Here is a 9,335-nt window from a genome sequence, read left to right as displayed (position 1 = left end):
AGCCCTATTAAACTTCTATTTCTTTGGGGACCCATGATCTTTCTCTGTCTTCACATAAGCTATTTCCTCTGCTTTTTTCCCTCTCCTCTTCACCTTGCTAAATTCTACTGACCCTTCGGGTCTCAGTCTAGATGTCACTTCCTCCAGGAAGCCCTCCTGGATCCCCATGTCTTCCCCAGTTCAGGTCAGGGTTTCTGTTATGGTTCCCACTGCACCTGTACATGTGCTCTCATTGCGCTAGAACACTTAATCAGAGGGAGTGTTTAGTTGCCCTTCTCCTTTCTGTAGAGAGGCGGGGACTCGGACCTTCTTTATAACTGCCTTCCCCAAAATTGGCACTGTGATTGACTTAAAAATATGTCTAATGTATGAACCCATTTGTCAGTGGTTTTCTCCTCTCACATTTTGTCAAGTCCAGAGCATCTAGTTTTCTTCCCCAAGAATTTCAGAAAACTGGTGTGTGCTATCTCGCCTTTGCAGATTCCTTTAAAAACCTTCTTTAAGGAATTATGTGAGATAGTATTCTAACAACTTTTATGGCACTAAGCTTTTAGCTAGATTATATCATCAGCTACTAAGAAACATTACCACAAAAATTGTGAATGAAATCATTACTTGTCAAAGTTTGTTCGCTTTCTCTTTTACATTCTGGCTTTGCTGAAATACAGAGCTTAAAAACTAGCTTTTAAGAAATGATTTCACTGCAACTGAGTAAATGAAACACTCATCCTTATTGCCTGTCACTTGTGCACAGAGAGCCTGGGACAGAAGTCACATTTTTATATATTTATTTTACAATTTTATGCATGTTTGTCTTTCTTGGACTTTTTATTTTGTGATCGCCCTAACCATTAGGTTAGGATATTAATTTACCCTTACTTAATTTAAGGGTATTAATATACCCTTAAAAGCTTTGTTTATGTAATTTTTTTTAGCAAGATAATTATTTTCTGCAGTGGTTTGAACCTGTTGTTTAAAAGTGGTCAAAAGACATTTAAAAATGTTTCTAAACATACTTTCTCACTTAAAATAAGCAAGTCATCAGACTTTTAAAAAACATTCATGACACTATTACCAGATATATTTAAAAAATTTCAACACATAAATGTTCACTGTCATATAACACACTGCTTAGCACTAAGATTAATTTCCTTTTAATAATATATTGTTAATATAGATTATTAATTTGTAGAGTCCTGAAAAGTTATTTAATATGAATAGGTAAGGGAATTGAAAGAGAGCATAATTCAGCTTTAAAACTGGTTTTAGATTTGATTTCCCTAAGCAGAAGTTGTAAAATTTCTTATACCAATCTGTGCTAAAATTTCCATTTCAACTTTGATATATAAACGTAACTCAATTTTTTAATCAATAGAGGCTACATTTGGCCAAAACTAAACTACAGCTTGTCTCCCAGATTCCCCAAGCCTATTTCTAAAAGTCTCCTAGAAAGAAGTAGAGAAACAAGGCAAATGAGTTTTGTTTTTTGAAAGAAAAGGGAGGCAGGAGGAAAGAATCAAAAAACTTTAATTTTAAACTTCATTTTTTTAATGATCATATATCTAAAATCAGTTTAAAATGTTAGTTTTCAAAGTAGGGCAGCATCCTGAAGGCTAGCAGGCATTACTCTTAAGATTGACTTTCAGTCTCATAGGGAAACTAAGGTCATCGTTAGAAAGTTATCAGCAAGTTATACAAATTCTATTGTCACTAACAGCAGCCAGATTGCCCTCATGAAGGCAGGATTAAGAGTAGATAGAAATGGAAGTTATTAATGAAGGAAATAAAAGGCCTGTAAACAGAGAAATTTAAATTGTCAAAGAAAGTAGTTTAATGAACCAAAAACTTAAATGAAGAAGAATAGGCAGCCATGAAAAAATCTAGTCAATCAAATGGAGAATTCTTCCACTTAAAATAGTGCCTAAATTTGGTATGAATAAAACTTGGTAGGCTCAAGGAAATGCACAAACAATTATGAAATAGCCACTTAGGAAATGTAATGCAGAAGTCTAATTATCATATTGTAAAAATATTAAATATTGATCACTGATTTATTAACATTATGAGTTACAAAGTCTTCTCTGGGTATTTGATAGTAAATAATCAAACTCTGGGCCAAAACCTATTTTTGAATCTGTGCACTTTCCACTAGAACATATAAGTCTGTTGTTATTAGAGGACGTAGGCCAGCAAAAGCCTTTTGAGTCCACACCAAAATCATTTATCCAAGTGAGAAAAGTCTTCTGTTTCTAAAAGATGGTGGATGAAACAGCATCATCAGAAAGTCTGGTTTTATATGCTCCATCAGTTTTAGAAATGTTTTTCTTTATTGGGTCATATAGGACAGTCAACTGATTCTTGAAAGCGATGAAATTTTTAGTTGATAATATGAATTGGCAGGACAAAATTCTACATATTATAAAAGAGGATTTTTCTATGTTGGGGAAATATAATTAACAGCAAAATCTTTTCCCAAACCAAAAAATCCTCTCCACAAATGGAGTAGAGACAGAAAACAGTTTTATAACTTAATAAGCATTAAAGCAGAATGTGATGCTCATCACAGGCCATCTGCTAAAGGACTGCAAAGAGAGAAAGAAATCTCACCCTTCTGTGAAGCCAAGCAGATAAAATCCACAACATACGTGTTCTCAAGATAAACCATAACTAGTTCTCAAATCAGAGGACTTTTAATTACACATAATTTGTCCTAAATTCAGCTGATAATTGCAGTGACCATCCATCTGTGTTTGTTAGTTGGTTTTATAATGAGGAAAATAAATGTGACTGGGGGCAAGGCACCCACTGAAGTTAGGCTCTTACCCTCCCAGAGAAACCAGAAGATAGGGGTGCAAACTCCCTTGATGGTTGCATTTCAAAGAGATGGCTCCCAGGTCCTTGAGAAAGACATTCCTGGGCCCTAATGCTGGCAAAAGGCTTATTTAGCTTCTGAAAAGATTGTATACATTTCAAAAACTTAAAGAAAGTACTACAAGTTTTCTAAAGAAAATGCTCTAATAAAAGGGAGGGCGGAGAAATCTCTCCCCTTATTTTCAACAGGGAGAATTAAGCTTTTTAATTTTCATCTTTGTTTGACTTACAGCTACCTCCACTTAAATTTTTTGGTAACAACTGTGGACATTTTTAGATGAAACCCATTTACATATTCATTCAATGAACTAATATGTACTTAATACTTAAAGAAACCTTCCTACCCCAATATGGAATTACGAAATTTCAAGAAATACAGATTTTCCTGAGGGCCCTAATGCTAGTCTCTCTGGTGTTAGTGTCAACCTACTGACTAACAGTGTGAGGGAAAAGGAAAAGCTAAAGAATTTTGCTGAAATAAATATTCTCTTGACCCTTTCAATGAAATTGTCTTTAGTGCTTTTTGCATTTAGTATAGTCATGCATCTCTTAGCAGGGGTACATTCTGAGAAATGCATCGCTAGGTGATTTGGCATTGTGGGAACATCATAGAGTGTAGTTACACAAACCTAGTTGTTATAGCGTACTACACACCAAGGCTATATCGTAGTAATCTTAAGGGAGCACCGTTGTATATGCCGTCAGTAGTTGCCCGAACCATCATTATGCAGTGTATGACTATAGTGTGATCTTAGACTACACTGATTTAAAACATGCCTTATCTAAATCTTTGAAAACTACCTTACTTACTGGTCAGTAATCCTCAATGTGGTCCAAGGATTATTTGCATCAGAATTGCCTAGGGCAGTGGTTCTCAAACTTTTTAACGTGAATAAGCCTGACTTGCAAAGTTGGCTAAAATCCTGGTTGCTGAACCCATCCCTAGAGCTCCCATCCAGTAGGTCTGGCACCACCGAGCTCAGCAATTTGCATTTCCAACAAGTTCCCACGTGCTACTGCTGCTGCTGATTGGAATGACACTGACAACTACTGACTAGGGTATCCGGCAAGCACACATACTCCTGGGCCCCATGCTGGCACCAGACTTTCTGGAACTGAAGTCTCAAGATCCTCATTCGAATGAGCATCCAGGTAACAGTTTGAAAATCACAATCTGAGAAGCACTTTGACAATTCGCCAGGTTAACTATCATTGATCAGTGAATCAGATGCCACATGTCATCCACAAGGATGGAAGAGTTGGGTCCCAGTTCAGGCCACCCCAAAATATCCCACAATGGCATAGTGATTATTTTGAATGAAATTTACTTGAGAAACAAAAGTATTTTCTTCTCTCTGTTCCCTCTGAAAGCAAGAAATAAATCTACTATGTGAAAGGTGCTCTCCCTACAGCCTTATCAACAGAGATGGGGGATCCAGGGCAGAGAAGCCTATATAAAAAACTTTGTTAATTTATTACCTCAAGCCTAAACTCCATTTAAATTCCTCACTATTTATGTACCTCAGACCTACGTTGATTTGTCCTGTCATTCCTCACAAATTTATTGTTTCTTAGGGTAAAAGATACATATACTGCCTGCTTTGTTCACTCTCCAAGCATCATTTTTCTATGATTTCCAATACATACATATTAAATTAGTATTTTCACCGTTAATCTGGTCTTATGTCAATTTTAGTAGTCCAGCCATAAGAACACAGAAGGGTAGAAGGGGAAATTTCCCCCCCCCACAGAAATAATGCTAAACGACTAACCCCAAGCCTGGCATGGCGAAAAAAATGCAGAAGGCTTCAAATGTGAATAGAATAACAATAAAAACTTATATTTATTGACCACCTACTCTGGACCAGGTAGTGTTCTAAGAGCCATATATATGAGCCCATTTGATCCTAGTACACATCCTGTGAGGTGGGTGGAATTATTATCTTTAATTTACAGAAGAGACAATGGGGGCACAGAGAGTCCAAGCAAATTACACCAGGCTGTTGATCACACGTTAAATTCTTGTGTGTAAATTTTAAGATTTCTTAGATGTCTACCAGAAACTATGTGCACTTACAGTATAAAAATGTACAAATAAATTGGTATCCACATTAATGTAAAGAGTTGTTCACAAAATCGATCTGAGTTCCTTAAGTTTTGGTAGATGTTACTGTCATGAAAAGAATAAATTTAATAGATAAGTATTGGTGAGTGTTTTTATGACATAGAGAGCATAGAGAGAATACTCTATGATCAGTCACTAAAATGAACATCTTTTCTCAAATATGCCACCCAAAGTGGTCACAATTTTGAGAAGTTTGGGCAAATAAACAAAAATCTTTCAGTTCTTTAAAATTAGCAACAAGATAAACATATAAGAGATTTTTCATTTTTAACTTTAAAGATAATCTTATACATTTGTTATCATGTACTTGGATACTCTTGCTAAATCCAATGAGAATTGAAATTTTAATTTTTTTCCAAAAAATTTAAACAGAAGATCACAAAAATTAGAATGAAATGTTTGTGAATGTACTTTGGAAGACCATCTTAAATGAATATCCAAGTTTATTATTATCCACTGGCAAAACTGATCACTCAAAGATAGTAAAAATTAGCAAATTCAGTTTATTATTCATAAATTATTTAGTCTTTTATTTACTTATTTTTAATTTTTTTTTTTTTTTTTTTTGCCTGAGAAAGATTGGCCCTGAGCTAACATCTTTGCCCATCTTCCTCTATTTTTGTGTGTGACACTACACAGCATGGCTTGATGAGTGGTGCATAGGTCCATGCCCAAGATCTGAACCTGTGAACCCTGGGCCACCAAAGCAGAGCATGTGAACTTAACCACTACACCACTGGATCGGCTCTATCTAATCTCTTAATTTCTGACTTTTTAAAGTTTTTTAAAGCACTCAATATTTCCTAATGTTTTCAATTAATTTTTATCAAAATCCTGCATTCAAGCTATTTTGTCAGTATAACTAATGGCTACATTAGATACTAAAAAAGGATTTTAAAATTGCTTTATACTAGTTATGAAAGACACAAATAAGTTCTCACCTCTCAACATGATGAGAATGAAAAGAACCATAATTATGTAGTTGGAAAGAGTTCTAATTAATCAATTATAAATGCCATTTAGGAATTTCTGAGAGTGGCAATAAGAGGCACTGATGTAAGAAAAGCATTAAAATCACACTAACGTAAGAAATAGCATTAAATTTACTACTTATTACTCGTAGCTGATGATGGGTAAGTTTGGGTCAAAACATTTGAAAAGGTATGCTTACGGAATGCTATTAATATTTGAGTAAATAGCAGAGAATGGACCTCACGATGTGTTAAGCATATTTAGAAAAGGGGCACAAGGACTAAGTAAACATCATTCGTTCTAGCAAAAGAATAACCACTAATTAGAGCCAAGCGTATAACATAGTCCAGGCCCAAGAAGATTTCAACATGTGATTTTATTGGCGCATTTTATGATAAGTGGCATTCTTATTCTACCTTTTTCTGGAAGAAATACTGCTAATTATAAATAATCACAGTGAAATTTTTATTAGACAGAAATAGAGTATATAGGGGTGAGTTTGGTTCATTTACGTCACACTGCAATTCAAAGATACATCTTGAGTTTAAACACATGCTGACCACTGATATTTCTTTCTAGAATTTTCATTAAGGCAAATCTGTTTAGCATCATGCACATTTTACTTAACATGGGGCAGTGTAGTTTTAGTAAGTTTAACTGCTTTCTCAGTGACTGCCACAGACAGCTGGTTAGAGAGAGGCAACAAAATCTCTCATCTTGACCACTGTTTTAAAATACAGTGTTTTGTGTATATATATGTGTGTGTGTGTGTGTGTGTGTACACATACAAATATCCCATATCAGAAACACATTGTAACATACTTCATTGCTTCTGCTAACGCTTCAGTTTACAGCCATTCCTACAAAAGATTTCTAATACGGGGTTTTTGCTTAGAAAGACTTGCTCACTGGGACCCAGTGCCCTCTTAAAAGACACTGAGGTCCTTTTCAGCGTAGTATTAGACACTCTACCTTTGTTTTTTCATGAGTTTCTTTCAAGAGTTTCTTAAGTTTGCTTTTGGATCTTTATTTTTGTTTGCTTATTTCTTTTGGGAGATTCTCAGGTGAGGGAGGTTGATACCTATGTGAATTACCACATGGCTGAAGGTGATCAGTGAGATATTCTAACTCGTACATAGCTGTAGCATTTGTGTAGTGAAAAACTGCAAAATCAGAACAGCACCAGGACCCCCACAGGAGGATCATAGTTACATTTCTAGTACCAAAGGGTTCTGGGTAGAGAACCTTGGATTAAATGGTATTTTTGCAAAAAAGGGATACAAGTTTCTTTTTCAGGGGATCTCTGGAATCCCCTGCTTCTACATTTAGGATTCCCAGGCATCTCCCCAGCGCTAAGTCTTCAGCAGTGGAAACAGGAGATGTTCATTTTAACCACATCAACAAATCTCAAGGCTTCTTTGCACATCCTTCTCCTCTGCTCATGCAGCCCTGCTTTACCTAGTGTTTAAATCTTCTCCCAGAGTAAATGGGTTCTTCAGGGTCATAGTTTACAAGCAGCCATCTCAAATTGTCCGGTATGATTTCAATATCATCCTCTACTCTCATAAACCAAACAGTATGTTCTAGATAACGATCATGAATATACTGAAAGGACCTTAACTGTTTTCCAGGACAGATGGTCTCTGCCTTCTTTGGTGTTTACTCTCACAGCAGGGAAGTCTTTATTTTCTTCCGAGCTTATAAACAACACTTTATTACAATGCTGGGTCCGTGCAGCTCTGACGTATATGTCAATACGTCAGAGCTGCATGGGTTCTGTCATAACCCAGCAAAGAATTTTCACCTTCTGATGGAGGTTTTCCGTGACATCTGTGTTCTCATGTTTATTTACTAGCATCTGCATTCAACTTCAACACCCCTTCTACATGATTCTGTCCAGTATCATCTGAATGTATTGAATGAAGATAATTATTCAGAATATTAGGCTTGATATCACCTTGTTTCTTCAGCAAAATACTAAATAGATGAGAACATTAGAGAAAAAAAATGTCTGATTGCTGATCCAGAGATGAAGGTTAAACAATGTAGTCAAGAATTCGAGGCCATGTCCTAAGCGTATTTCTGACATCCATGGCTGTTTTCTTCCACTCCTGCGAGGTTGGGAGGAACAAGATGGTTGGACCCACCTGAGCAGTGGTCCTGGCAGTGGCAGCAGTGGAAACCGCCCAGTCGCTCTTTCCCATGAGCTCCACCCTCAGGTATTATTTTTAATGATCAGTTTGGATGTGCGCGCATGTATGTGGGATTCTGTGTTACTTTATATGAGCATAGACATCATTTTCGTTACATTTGTTGCTCTCTAACAACTGTGAAAACTGTCAAGTTTATCATCTGTTGAATCAAAGTTGCTGATGGCAATTTTTAGGGTTATTTAAGTGTAATAATATGGGCTCAGATCATAAATGAGAATTTGAAAAATGGAATGGATTTCCAAAAATCAACTTAAAAAATACAGATAAGTCTGTTAAGAATGGATATTCCAATGACTTTTAATAAATATCAGAAATATGTAAATTAACTTTTCTTCACAGTTTTATGTTCAGAAAAAGCTATTATAGGCTTAATGAGGACATTTTTATGTTGAAGCATATTATCTTCTAAACATTTTTTTTGGATTACATCTCTGAAAATGATTTCTAAGTCTTCAGTTATTTAAATGTGTGAATTGAGTTGATTATGGGGTGAGAGAAGGGTGATAAAAGTTAAAGACCTTTCCTATAAGTAGGATTTGCCACATCATCCCTCTCCGGGTGTTATTTTAATCTACCTAGTGAGACAATGCAAGAAAGGTCATATTTTTCAGAGGTAGTAAAGGTAAGAATGGCCTGCCTGCATACACAGCTATAGAACTGACTGTGGAGATTGCGTAACTAATTAATTCTGCAAACAAATTAATCAGCCAGCAGTTATTAATCATCTATTCTGCACCTAGCAGTGTGCTAGGTAGTGTGAATGGTGCACATAATGGCCTTCCAAATACACATTAATTTCTCAGGAATGTTTGGGGAGAAGAAATAACGAAAGCTATTCGGAATAAAAGGCAATCTTGAACTCAATGTTCAGCCATTATCTAGTTTTCTTTATTTCAAAAACAACTGCTCTATGGTTGTGACGTTGTGAGGTGAACCCTTGATTCACTGAACTTTATAAACAGCCCTAAAATCAGGAATGTGACTCTCTAGTAACCTTGGGCTGATTGAATGAAATTCCGATAGACAGAAAGACAGATAAACAGTGGTCTGTCCTTCTGGCTGTCTAAGAATGCTATTTGGAAGGAGTTGGCTGTCTTATATACTTCTTTAAAAATAAAACAAACAATACAATGCAACAACAAACTAGCTATACT

At 35.8% G+C, this 9,335-nt stretch overlaps 1 pseudogene; it reads right to left on the bottom strand.

Moving 5' to 3' along the window:
- Nucleotides 1–6,963: 6,963 nt before the first annotated feature.
- Nucleotides 6,964–8,035, bottom strand: LOC103547573 (glycoprotein-N-acetylgalactosamine 3-beta-galactosyltransferase 1 pseudogene; annotated as a pseudogene).
- Between the last annotated feature and the right edge of the window lie 1,300 nt (nt 8,036–9,335).

The sequence above is a fragment of the Equus przewalskii genome, chromosome 8, assembly GCF_037783145.1.
Source record: "Equus przewalskii isolate Varuska chromosome 8, EquPr2, whole genome shotgun sequence".
NCBI lineage: Eukaryota > Metazoa > Chordata > Mammalia > Perissodactyla > Equidae > Equus > Equus przewalskii.
The sequence above is the reverse complement of the archived record's forward strand: the minus strand, read 5'-3'. Positions and strand labels throughout refer to the sequence as shown.